General features: G+C 41.4%; 1 pseudogene; it reads left to right on the top strand.

Annotated features, from left to right (window-relative positions):
* Positions 1–8,469: 8,469 nt before the first annotated feature.
* Positions 8,470–14,254, top strand: LOC119333470 (annotated as a pseudogene).
* Positions 14,255–14,499: the final 245 nt, after the last annotated feature.

Raw genomic sequence — 14,499 nt, 5'->3', positions numbered from 1 at the left:
TATCTAATGTCGTTATTTGAGTGTAAAACTCATATGCATGGTGCTACTAAAAATGTTATAATATAGTACAGAAAAAAACCAAAACTCCGAAGAGAATGGGCGCCTCACTTCTTCAATCCAAACCTAGACATGATCATCCTGTGTGATGCCACCTGTTCTCAGTCACCGTAAGCTATTAGCAACATTACACAGTACCAGGGCATGTATTTTAAGAAACATCAATTGGTGAGATTTGCCTTGTTACTTCATTGGATCTTCCAAGAAGGCAAATGTGATCGCTTTATTATTGTAATTATTGATCCTACTCAGTACAAAATATTCTAAGTGAACATTAGATGTTTGGTTGCTCAAGTACATGATGCATAAGCAAAAGATGACATGATGGGAACCAATAGCCAGCATAGAAATATGAAGATCTCTCACAGGACTGACCCTTCTCTTTGTTGTTGCCTCATGTAACCCGTCCTTAGAGATTTTGCTATACAGGTTGGTCATACTAGGTGATTAACTGAGTCTATTGGTGTAAATAATTAAATATTCATTACCTCCATTACATATTTTTCCTTTGCTTGTATGATCAAACAGCATTTCAGAACCAAGATTTGATGGACTGATCAGTATAAAATAAATTATGATTTACACATGTAGTTTGCTAGAGCTAGACGGAAGTATATGGATTGATTCACAAAGACTAGCACTGACATTATAAGCTGAAAGAAACCAAATGTGTTGTCTATATAACAAAATTCAGTTACATGCGTTCGATACTGAAGCTGAGAGAGCACGTACAATGTTTGTCATAAACACGGTTTTGGTGACATTTCTACAGCCGGAAATTTCGGTCAACATTCAGAAAGAAGATAGAATATTTTTGGGATAACTGAGGATGCAATTCCAGAAATGATACTTCCAAATTTTTTCTTCCAAAATGAGCTTTTCAGTGCATCAAATCCATGGTTCCTCATGAACAACTCCACTATAAATAGAGAGGGAAAAGACTAAAAAAAATCAGGATGCATGCATCATCCGTGACCTAGTGGCGCTCCCACCGCGACCTTCTCGTGTGTGGCGGGATACTCCAGTCCAGAGGGAGGCGCCTGCACCTCGCCGGAGTGAGCTCTCTGGCCGCCGCCGCGTCTACTTGCGCTTAACAGGATCTTCCATGAAAGTCCACACCCTTGCCGGACTGGGACTACCATAGAGGCGCTTCCTCATGTCGGATCGGCCGACCGAGCGACGACCCTGCAGTAATTTTATGGCGCAAACTTTTTTAAGACGTAATATTACTTTACATGCAACCAAATCTTACCTTACATCCCTTCCCTCACCGTGGCGCAAGACCAATTGTAAAGACCGTAAGTTTACCTCACTAACCTTCTGTTCTTGCCGTGGATGCAGACTGTTACGCTGGGTACATGGGCAGGCTAGGGTGAGAAATAACTATTCCTCACTCAGGGTGATGAATAGCGCGACCCTATATATATTTTCTATCCCTAATATAAAGCACGGATTGACTCCGTGGGTTCACCGTCACAATACACTTTCTTCCTGTGAATTTACGTTTTCAAAAACAACTCAATCGCTGCTTTGTGCTACGTCGTACCTCCAACTTCGCACGCTAGCCATATATTGGGCTGATATATGCTGATGGGCCTCCTCCCAGACTTCATTGGATTACGATCCAAAAATCAGCAGCGTGGGAATGTAGTCTCCACGCCCCGAACCAGCTCACCCAGGTTCTTTGTCTTTCCCCCAAAAAGACCCAGGTTATTTGTCTAAAAAAACTAACCCTGATAATGATTGCAACTTCTGGCGTATGATGATATGCGTGGCATGCTCGGTAGCTCTTTTTTTCATGCACGTCCTTCTTTAAGTACTGCAAGTATTTGGTCTGGAGCTGCAAACGTAAATCTTTTCATTTCTCGGCATTTTTCCTGCTATATTTTTTTTTGAAAATATACCTTCTTGATCTACGTGCAACTTCGCTTAAATTTCGCTGCTTCAAACGGCAAACACTACACTGCAAGTGGCACGCGTCGCTGTAAGGTCGAGTGCCCACTGCGTCTAGCTAGAAACACGTCAATGTAACATCAGTCTCCGCTGTCCTTTTTTCTATTGGCAATTCGGACCAAAGTGCTGCAAAATTATTACATGGACGCTGGAAGGATGGTCGTTTGTCCTACCAGTTGGATGAAAACCACTGTAAAGGCGACCACGTGGAAGTTGCAAGGATGACTGGCGATGCTATAGGTCGGACGCATGTCATTGCAAGGTCGTTTCATGATTATACATTTCTTCTAGATATGGACATGGACCTTCTTGTAGCTACTAGCTGGCAGCGTCTGAATGCTATCATGATGTTTTGATGGACATGCTATTTTTTTTGATCTTCTTGCAATGCACGGCATATGAGCTATAATAATAATAATTATTATTATTAAAGTCATCAATTGCTTCCAAACTTATAAAATACTATCCACCAATGCCATTTATAAGTTGACAAAAAACATTTCACACTAGGGAATCCCCTGCCTGGGCCATCCCACGCAGTAGTGATCTCCTATACTGCGCTCTGCACGCAACGAGAAGACACAGCGCTCCAATTAGGGCCGGCCCATGTGTGGGCGATCCGTTTTTAAATTTTGTTTTCTTATTTTTATTTTTTCTTTTCCATTATCGTTTTTTCTCCTTTAAATAATTTGGTACTTAAAAAAACCACCAAAAAATTTAAAAAGAACTTTTAAGTAAATTTTTGAATAAAGCATAAAATGATTGTGTCGCATATTCAAAACATGTTTGCAATTTTTAAAACAAATGTTTGGGAAATCAAAAAATATTCATTATTTTTAAATTTTTGTTTATTACGAATTATTAATGAAATTGAACAAAATGGTCGCCAAAATGTTATCGGTGATGCAGCAAAATGTTGTCATGCCCATTGAAGTTTATGATTTTTTTTCTCCCGTTGCAATGCACGGGCCCTTTTGTGCTATTATATATTGCAAAAGATTTTTGGTGGGTTCACCGTCACAATACGCTTCGTGGGTTCACCGTCACAATACACTTTCTTCTTAATTTTATGAACAAAATATAACGGCTCATGAACAATTTAATGTTTACAAAGATCTATGGAAGCACATTGTCACAAAATAACTTATATATTGATTGCACTTGCACTTGAATGTGTTAAAAATATAACTGAGCTGATTATCTTTGATCCAACGCGCATACCTTAAAAAATAGATTCTTAGTCGAAAGCACTTCCTAGATTTCAAACAAAATGTCAAACTCTATGGTTCACAACAATGTTCCTCGATTGTCAACACACCCCGAGTATTGCTTAAAATCGACCTTAGGCTCCTGCAGGAGACAAAAAATATATTGGTTTTTCCACAAACAAATGAATTCGATAGTCTGTGATTTGTATTTCAACAAAGTTAGTTGTTCTGGAGCAAAAGAATTACTGAATGGATAAAACGAACAACATGTAAATACCAATCATATAGTTACTACCACAGAAATCTTGACCAGATTGTCAAGCAAAAGTCCATGTTGAGAATTACAAAAGCAAGGGACGTGCTACTTCAAGGCTATTTATGATCTGATCATAAATAATTTAGTACTCATGTTGTACAACGGGATACCTCAGATGGATCATGGGCGTTGAAATCCTACTTTCTATTTTTTTTGAAAATAATGGTAATATCTTCTCTGCAATTGAAAGCGACACATGCATGTAAGTCTAAAAATTGTACGGCATAGGGACCATGGAATCAATTGTATATTGAGCAATTTTGCAATAGAGAGCACAAAGGAGATTCTGATCTTACACGCAAAAAAAGAAAGATATTCTGGTCTAGAGAAATATTAGAGAAGAGATAACAAATAGTCAGTTCAATTTGCAAGAATTTTATAAATATGCTGATCATCTTTCTATCTACCTATTGCATAGGGAAGTACTAAGGACCCGCATAAATCAACACCAATCAGCCGCAGTAGCACAGAATCAACGTCACGAAGTGATGCACAGTAAGCCATGCTTTCTGTCATCACGCACGCACGAGCCAAGTAAGCACGCAACACACGACATGTGGAGCAAAAAGAAAAGGCACACTGAGCACGCGGTGACCTTGAGCGTCGGCATAGGGCGTGGAGGAAGAAGGGAAGGGTGGGGGTGGCTGGATACGATCCACAGGATGGAGAAAGGCGCGGACTTTGTTGGTAGGGCGACTCGCTTGAGATCGGAGGACAGCGACACGGACTGTTAGTCATCCATGTCACGGCCGGACGCAGCCTATGGTATGACCAGGACGAAGTCCTCGACGTACCATCCGAGAAGCATCTTGATCAGGCACCTAGAGATGATTCTGTCGTCGCTTGCGCTTGCCGTGGAACGGCATCGCCGCTGGAGATTCATGTTGGATGATTAGTCCGCCTCATCCGTGTCCTCCACGACGGACCAGGCAAGGTATACCGGATGTTGCAGCGGCACCTAGGTTTTGACGGGGAAAGTAGTATGGCTATATATAGTATAGACGACGGAGGGAGCGAGACTGCATCACAGTAAGGTGAATTCCTTCATGATACACGGTCGTGGGTGGCTGTTGCCGTGCCGTACCTGTACTTTTATATATAGAAGGAGTATCTCATATCTTGCATCATAAGAAATCATGGCCACGTATTGTAGTGCAACTTGGCCCTACTTTATTTTAGGGATATAATAACTTCGTCCTACATTTTTTTTAGAAACTTCGTCCTACGTGAGAAAACCCTCTGGACAGAAAACGTACGATAGAAGCAAGCACAGGCATAAAAGCCCAAGTCAACCTGGCCCAACCGGATATAATACGCTTTCTTTTCAAGTCATAATACGCTTTTATGGTTTGTATAGATAAAATCGTAAAATAAGTGAGGTGGTACTAATTCGAAGATCTCCTATATATACGACCAATAAAACCGTTTCGTTTTTATGTGGCACGTGTCTATTCCCGCAGCCCAGGGACTGGCCTGCGAGCGGTCCTGAAATCCTCAGCCACGTCATTTGGGCCAGCTGTTGGGCCTGACATTCATCGGCAAAAATGTTTCAGGCCAATGTTATTCCTCCTTCGTATGAGATTCGAACTCACAATCTCACGATTCCTACGGACCAGCTTATGCTTTTGCTGAGAGAGGATTCATGTACGTATTAAATTGTACCACTTCACCCCTTTATAAAAAAAATCATCAGCTTTATATGTTTACGATTTACTATTTCGAGTATCAATAGGCGGCCTCCAAAATCACGAAAGAGAGAGATGTGTTGGTCCCGGTGGGAAACAAAGGGAATAATTGACTCCTGAAAATTAATACTGATGGCTGCACATGCGGGATTGTGATATCTGCATGGCTCCACTAAAAGCGGGATTGTAGTAAATCCGCGTGGCTGATGAAAAGCAGTTTGTGGGAAATTAAATTTGCATGGCTGGGCGTCATTAAAACCCGGATTGTGGGATAAATTTGCGTGGCTAATTAAAAGCGGGTTGTCGGAAATTAAATCTGCGTGGCTGATTGGCTTCTAATGCTAGTCATAGTGGGAGTAACTTAGCGCACATCAATTTTTTTTTCGAGGTAGTAACATAATATGTTACTGTAACATAGCGCTTCCCAAGACAAAATAAATCTACAAGCTAATAAATAAAGTCATTTATAACACTATTATTATGTTACTTTCCATTATAAAGATAATAACTTAGACTAGTGTCATGCATCTGACACTAGTCTAAGTTACTCCTCACTATGACCAGCCTAATTAAGATGATAGTTTGCACGACATGCCATTGCCAATAGGTCAAAAATACGAAATTGTCATGGCTGAGGACTGTTGATGCACGAGCATGACTGCATGAGCAAGGGAAGAAAGAGGCGTATACATGCGTGGTAATTAGTGCAATTGATACGCTGAAATTAATCATTGGGAAATCTAATGTTGTGTTATTTTACTTTGAAGACATTGCTTTATTAATTTGATTTTTAACAAAAAATCAAGCAATTAAATTCAACATTTTTTAAGAAAAGTTTCACACTTCCCCCCCTTCAATCTTGATTGTAGCTTCTTTTTTATAGTATGATTCCTGGGATTGAGGGGCTGCCATGCATTCCTAAAGAAGGAAGCTGCACCCGATTGATTGGGCACTGATCACATGAAAAAATTAAAGGAAATGTGAATCGCACTAATAGCATCGAAGGACCTAACTAAAGGAGGAGACAACAATTTGAGGATTAATTAACCCCAATAGTGTGGGACTGCATGGATTTTTAGTAGCAGCGGGGGATTTTAATTGTGGCATTTTTTTCCTCGCTGTATTTGAATATACAATTCTTACTAAACCTGCGCTAATTTTTTCTTCAGTTACAACGGATGGCATGTGATGTGTTGCTTGCACTTACTGTCCTTACCAAATTTGAGACAATTTTAATTTCTCTCATTGTAACACACTGGAAGTTATGTTTACACATACAATCCTTACTGTATTTATATTTTTTTTTTCTGTTGCAACGCACGGGCATTTTTGCTAGTAATAATGAAGGGATTGACTTTGTAAGGTTCACCGTCGCGATGCTTTTGCAGCAAAGCCCCTGTGATTTTTTAATTTAACCCGCAATCCATCATTAATCTTTAAAGAAAAAACGGTTCGCTGGAAAAAAATACCCGTCCGTCTCCTCGCCTCGACGTCCTTGTGCCCCTAGCCAAATCCCCCTAGCCGCCGCCGCACCACTTGCCGCCATGGCCGGCCTCAACCCGCCCGTCGTCGCTGTCGCACCTCTGCCCGCTCGCCGCCCCCTCTGCGGCGCTCGAGACCGGCTTCTGGATCAGGTCAACGTGGTGGCTCGAGGGGCCGGGGACGATGTGTCTGCTCGGTGTAGAACGGCGGCGGCGGGATCCAGCGGACGCAGGAGGAGGGATCCGGCGTGGCGGCGTGAAGTCCTTGCAGGTGGAGGAGGGCCTCCATGGCTGGCAAGGAGAGCTCCAAGGTCATGGCGGGGCTTCAATTTTTCTGGTAGAAAAGAGAGACAGAGGAGGATACAGGGAGGAGGAAAGGTAGGAGAAGGACGGGGAAGAAGGAAGGGTGCGGCAGGGGTGCAGCGGTGCGAGGGCACTGGTCTCGCGCGTGAGGAGCGCCTCTCCGTGGGAGGATCGGGAGGGAGCGAGGGAAACTCAAATCCACTTCAGAGCAATGTACTGTTGTAGAACTACGAAGAAGCAAGCTGACCAGATGCACACGTACTAGCCGGCAACGACGATGAAGCAAGCCAACCAGATGTGCATGAAACTACCATACATCATGCCTGACTGAATCCTCGGGTACGTGTTCCATTGGCTAATGGCCCATGCTAGCTAGCTAGCAACCATGTAAATTCCCCACGCTTGATTGATTGATTTCGGACTTTATTAATTCTATACGTTTCTTCCCATGATTATATCTAGACAATACTAACTGTTGATGTTTCTTTCACGCATACATGGTTTTCCTAGGAGTTTTTCCACTCGAGAGGTCTGAATAACTTAAGGATAAATCTTATAGCATATCAAAATCATGGTCCACGCAAAAAAAGATCAGAATCATGGTTGCGCTGATTTCATAGGGGCCTCATGATGGTTTGTGTTCTTTTATTCAAATGAAAAAACCAAGATTATTATTGTAACTGTAACAGTTGTACTAGCAGGATTATCCTAGAAGCTGTGCCAATTTTTCATCAATTGATAACGCAAGAACATAGTCAAATTATTATTGTAACTGTTACAGTTATACTAGCAGGATTATCCTAGAAGTTGTGCCAATTTCTCATCAATTGATAACACAATAAGATAGTGAAATTATTATTGCAACTGTTACAGTTGTACTAGCAGGATTATCCTAGAAGCTCAGTAAGATAGTGAATCATCTTTGTAAACTTTTAGATAATTCTCACTTTCTATGCTAAGCTTGAATTTGAAGATACAAGTTGAGGTGTGTCTTGGGACAGTATGACTAAAAAACGAACCTTCAGTTTCTACAAACAGAAGAAAAGTGAGTGTTTTTTCAATGAAAACATAATACTTCTCAGCATAAGCATGATAAAGCGCAGCAACCGACTTGGCTTATTGTTTTGGAAATCACAACCGGTGCTTTCTTGCTTGTTTTTGTGATCACTGTTGCTGTTACTGCCTCCAGAAGTTGCAATCTAAAGCCTTCTATAAGGATATCATCACGAAGTAGATAAAAAAGCTGGAGCGGTGAGATAACAGTACTGATTGGTTGGAATTAACTTTATAAAATAAATTGATTATTTTGTCTAACATATATTATTGCTATTGTGTTCATGCTTTCCTCAGATTCGGATATGCTGAAAAGTTTGCCAAAGTTGAGTCGCTAGGAACTTGAAGTAGCGCGTGAGGATTTTAGCAACATAATTGGCTCAACTCCGAAGACTGTAGTCTATAGAGGAATAATGAAGGATGGACCTGAGGTTTTTGTCATATTATTATGCGCCTTTGAAGGTCATTGGACTAGCCAGCATGAGCTCTTTTACCAAGGTAGTTCATTTGTCTAAAATTGCGACTCAGAAACAACTTTTAACTGAAATAATAAATAAAGAAAATGGGATGAACATTGTAGGTTGTTGATCTGGCAAGGTTGAATCATGAGAACATAGCAAAGTTTCTGGGCTATTGCAGAGAGAGTGACCCATTCTCGAGGATGTTAGTCTTTGAGTACGCATCAAATGGGACCCTGTACAAGCACCTACACTGTAAGTCTATCTCTTAGTTTCATTATGACAGACTAAATGTTTGCATTTTCTGTGTGTTGTAGATTTGATATCATTTGTTTTCTTCCTTTAGATGGGAAAGTGACCCAATTCTCTTGGCTTAGGCGAATGAAAATAGCCATTGACATCGCCCAAGGTTTAAGGTATCTGTACACCGAGTCACAGCCTCCTTTCGCTATATCAGAGCCGAACTCAATTCAGTATACGTTACAGAAGATTTTACCCCCAAGGTACTTATATGGCTTTTCTGTACAAACTGAACTTTGAAATCCACTTCAGACAATTGCTCATGAGTTAATCATTATTATGAGCAGGCTGACGACATCGTCTACTGAAGCCCCACCTGCGACGCGATGGGAGAGCTCCAACCTGTGCATGGGTGTAGGAACGCAGATCCGCGTCGCTAGCCTACACAAGGCCATGGTCAACGCGCCGACGCGGGGTTCATTGCCCGTCTTCGTCAGGTAAGCAAAGCGATCCACTTTTCCTCTTTCTCATTAGATCCTTTTTATTGTGATGTTGCATTTAAGTCAATCAATTTTTATGATTTTTCCAGTGTTAAAAAAATGGATTTTTACCTGAATATAAATTGCGTGTATAGATATGTAGAGGATGAACTCAACAAGCGGATCTTTCAAGGTTAATTAGCTTTGCACATTTTATTAAATAGATGCAATGGCATAGCACCTTCAATATCATGCTTGCACCCACATGTTGTTCAAACAGCACCATGAATGTTGCCCAGAATTGCCATGCCTTCACCTTTCGCTATAAGTTCCTACGCTGCTCTTTTTCAGGTAACTTTTCATGCGATTTCTACTTCTAAAAAATAGAAAATACCTTGAGATCAAAGCAGCGGATTTATAGATTTCTGGGTATTGGTGCTACTACATCTCCATCCGGCTTATGGTCTTTGGTCATTGATTCTGAGGTACGACGTTGTTTTACTTTTATGTTAAATCTCATTTAGCTTGGCATCTCCATTTATTGGTTTGGGCTGAGCAAAGACCCTGTCGAGCAGTATCACTGGCTAGAAGCATAATTTTTCAAATCAGTGATGAGATAAATCTTGTGTATTGGTGCTTAGCAGCTAGCGAAATTTGGCTGGTAGTTTTGGTCCGTATGTAGGTAGCTTCCTGATGTGTGTGGTTGTGTGTTCATTCACGACCTGAACTTATTTCTGTTTCCTGTTGGCTTCATTTTAGTAAAGATGGGGTGGGGCAAAAAACTACACCTTATATATGTAAGTTGACTGAAAATAATAATATGTTTCAGTAGCTATATTTCTCCGGTTCCTAACATGGTTGTAGGCTAGATGTTCCTGTTGGTTTGTCCTGCTGTAAAACCTGCCCCTATTCATCTGTTACACATTTTGTGTAGCTATTAAGGAAGAAAGTAATGGACGTTCACAGTTCATGGTCTCACCATCAACATTTGATGACAGGAGCCGCAGCTTTACAGAAGATGGATGTGAAACCAAAATCATATTCTACCAACATTTATTTAGTGCATCTTATCATTTAGCAATACATTGGTTGTGTCTCCCCATGATCAATGGAGATCTTCTGTAGATGTAATGCAGTTTTTTCATGCGTTAAACTTCTCAATTGTTGACCATGGAAAATCTGTGCAGTTCTCATGTCCTACATATGTTTCTGGTTTCAAGGAGAATTCTTACTTCTTTTGGAATTACCATCTTTAAACATTGTAGATTCTAATCTCTTGCGTATTTACATCAAAGACTATTTTTCGAATGCTTATCATGTACAGTCCTAAGCTCCCTGACCCCTCCTTTTGTCACATGTGTTGTTCCCTTGTCATCACTAAGCTCCAGAAAACACAACTGCAAGGTATAGAATAGTTGCCACTTGGTTAGCATTTTAGTTAACAGTGTAGACATGTTTGTAACACTATATAAATGAATTTGCTTCCAAGAAGAGTAAAATCATCTTTAATAATTTCTCGGAATTTGTTTATATTAATGTTTCTTAACATGTTTGGAATGTCATTTCCTCCAAAATGTAGTATTTACCTTCCATTTGGAGCATAGGATGCATTTTTTACCGGTTGTTGACTGAAAAAAACCCACTTTATGATAAAAACGCCATCCATCAGATTGACTTAATTAATTGCCTTCTAGACAAACCTTCAAATATATACAAGTTCTCTGGTAATGTAGTCGTGGGAAGATTATATTTTTGGTTTACATTGTAAATGTTTTCAGTGACCACAAAATTGACTTTCTTTTTTGGTTCTTTTGAACTTTCAGGTCCTAAATGAGAAGGTAAGGATGTACTTGAGCAGTATGAGAATACCCAGTTCCATTATCTCAGAAGCCAGAAGTTTCACATTTAATGTCTTTGGTTCTAAAATTTGTTTAAAAAATGGTCATTCTGCTATTAACACCACGATTATGTGTCAACTGTAGATTCTTAATTGCTTAGAATTATTTTTTATGTTTGATTCCTTCGGTTTCATATTTTTTCAACAACAAAATATTTTCAAGATTGGTTCGTTTGACGATCAAACTTCGGACATGTGAATTGATGTGGCATCAAACTAAGTATGTTGCTACATTGCTATCCTTTTTTGATTCCTAAAATCTAAAAAGTGGTCGGCCACCAACTAACAGGGTCGGGCGGACGACTCGTGGCCGTTCGATCGCGCCCAGATCCGCCAGGTGGCACCTGGTCTGGATTGGTCGCGTACCGCGGTCGTGGGCGGTTTGTCCACATCCGGACGTGGGGGGCCCACCTGTAAGCGGTAGAGGAGGAGAGTAGTGGGGGTCGTGGGCGGCGGTTTCGAAATCTGTGCCTGAAATCCCTCACCCGCAGTGTGCTCTCTCCCCCATTCCGTCTTCGTCTTCCTCCTCGCCATCCACTCCACCGAACGGGGCGTCGCGGCGGAGTGCTCAGATTGGCGGCGGCTTGCGGGTGGTTCTCCTCAACGGGGAATCGCCGATGCTCCTCGTTGTCGGAGGTATGCTCGCCCTCCACTTATACATGCTTCTCCTCCCTCTCTCTATCTTGCGGAGCGCGGATGGTTCCGAAATGCGAGGGGAATGCTCTCTAGGGTTCAGGAACGGCGCGAACTACCCCTGCTTATCCTCGGTTTCCTGGTTACGTTGAGTTCCCTTCTCCTATCTCGTAGCACGCACCCAACGGTGGTTGGGATCTGCAAGGTGGCCTGAAATCCCTCGCCGCAGCGAGCTCTCTCCCCATTCCGTCTTCGTCTTCCTCCTCGCCATTCTCTCCACTGAACGGGGCGTCGCGGCGGAGTGCTCAGTTTGGCGGCGGCTTGCGGGTGGTTCTCCTCGCGGGGGGAATCGCTGGAGGCGTAGTTCATGGCACGGGGTGGCTGGCCAAGGTCAACGTGTAGTTGGACAGGGTACGCGGTAGTCGTTAGGTAGAAGGGATGCATGTCCACGGCGCCCGCTGCGCGATTTTAGGGCGATTTGGCTGTTTAGTTCATGTTCCGTTTAATTTTACAGAGATTTGAGATATGTTCATGATTCTTAGTCATTCTGCAAGTTGTATTAGATGTGCGCAATGTTTGTGTGCAATGCATTGGCTGATTTTGTAGTTGGTGTTCAGAGATTCAAGTGGTTAGTTGCACAAAATTCTCCTCAGTTGGCTGCGTCCATATAGTACTTGGTTGTCCATATGCTCTGAAGTTGCAGCAGTTGTTTTGGTCAGTTGGCTCACTGTTTTTGTACTAGGTAGTTGTCTATACGGTGTTCAGTTGCACAAGTTTCCTGCTCAGTTGGATGCATCACTTTTACTAGTTGGCTGTTCATATGTTATACACTTGTGCCAGTTGCTGTACTTAGTTGGTTTTGTTGTTCCCCCCTTTGCTGTGTGCAACTAGGGACTCTTGTTTGTGCATTTTTAGCACCAATGCTTGCCAGTTTTTCAATATAGTCTACCCAATCCACCAGCCTTGTGGTGGCTGTGGTGGTTTATGTGTTATTCTCCTGCTTTGTGCAACTAGGACCCCTTGATTTGTGCAAATTAGTACCAATGCTTGTCAATTTTCCATTTTAATTTTTCTCAATGTGCAAGTCTTTTGTTGTGGATGTGGTTGTTTTCATGTGTCTCCCCTCATGTGCAACTAGGGACGCTTTTTCAGAATAAGTTATCTTACTGAGCTTGTTGCCTTTAGTTAACTTTTTTCTGCCTAGGTATTACTTGTCACAGTTGGCAAGTAATACCTAGGCATAAAATAGTTAGTTGGCTTATTTGATGTCCAGTTTGCACAAGGTTTACTGCCTAGTTGGCTGCATCATTGTAGTAGTTGGTTGTCCATATCTTCTAACTATGTTTTTTTGTTGTATTTCCTGCCGCGGGGCAAAAATGGTTATAATAGAAGGAGATGTGGATGGCAATAAAGGAGATGTATTTTTTTCACTTTTTTTCTTTTGTTTTTGAGTTGTTTTCAACTTATGCATGTATGCTAATGTCTTTTTTTTCATGTTTTCTTTTGGTTGCTTAATCAACGTTTTGGAAGTCAGCCGCTTCGCCGGAACTTGAAGCGTCCTGCTAATCTCCAGCCACGACCTGCGCGGAGTGTTGAGCAGGGAGAGGATGTTGAGGTAAGTGGCATGCTGATGACACAAGTCCAATTTTTTTGGTTTTGTTTGGGTAATATAACATTTTTTTGTTTTTTCCCGTGCTGATGTTTTTTAATTTTTTTCTTAGGATGCTGATTAATTCCGTGTTGTAAAGCGTACTAGACGTGCAGCACTTGGTAAGGGAGCTGATTCATTTTCTAGGGTAAGTAGAATGTCGAATATAAGTGTTTTTCTCGCTTTTTTAGATAGTGATGAAATTATGCATCAGTTCACACCACTATTTTTGTTTTTAGTTTATCAATAACAACCTTTTGTAGTTGACATCTCTAGTCATATTGATTTAAATACAGTTGACATTAGTTGGCATTAGTTGGCATCTTGTAGTTGACTAGTTGGCATCTTTCATAGTTGACATCAGTGGTCATCTTTTGTGCAGGCAGCAGTTGCTGGAGAAGCTGTCGCATCTTCCGCAGCAGATGCTGAGGTATGTGAGTTTTTTGTGTGTGTTTATGATCTATTTGAATAGTTTTTTGCAAACCTTTTTTTTAGTTGCTGTTTTTCTTGTTTGCAATATCATTTCTTATTGTTGCACATCCACTAAAACTTTTTGTAGCTGTCAGGTCTCGTACTTTTTTTATTTTTTTGAAGGTTGCACACTGGCAGTCTTGCAGTTGTCCTCATGAGCTTTATTAGTTGCACAAATACATCATATTAGTTGGCATGATCCATTTTATGAATATATAGCTCATTCTAATACTGATCCAAATGATGATTGCTAGTTTTTTTTTCATTCTTGTTTTTTCTCTTGTGTTTAATGTTTCTGTAATGTTTTCATTTTCTCATCAACAGGCCAGCGGTGAAGGAGTTGAGGTGGCTGCAGGGGAAGATGTGGAGTGACCATCACAACCAGGCAGGATAAGGGCATCACCAGCGCGGTTTGCAAATTTCAACGCCTCTCTATCCCCACTATAGAAGTCAGAGCTAGTTTCGACGTTGTTCGGGGGGCAATTGAACTTATCAGACACACTTCCAGCGGACCTCACTAAGTTCCTAGTGCAGTCCTACCAGCCACAGACCTCTGAAATGGTTTTCCCAAGAAGGGGAAGGATCTGTGTCGATGCTGACAGTGTTCAGAGGGTATT

The sequence above is a fragment of the Triticum dicoccoides genome, chromosome 7A (assembly GCF_002162155.2).
Source record: "Triticum dicoccoides isolate Atlit2015 ecotype Zavitan chromosome 7A, WEW_v2.0, whole genome shotgun sequence".
NCBI classification, from domain to species: domain Eukaryota; kingdom Viridiplantae; phylum Streptophyta; class Magnoliopsida; order Poales; family Poaceae; genus Triticum; species Triticum dicoccoides.
Note: the sequence above shows the minus strand (reverse complement) of the source record. Positions and strands in the feature narration are given on the sequence as shown.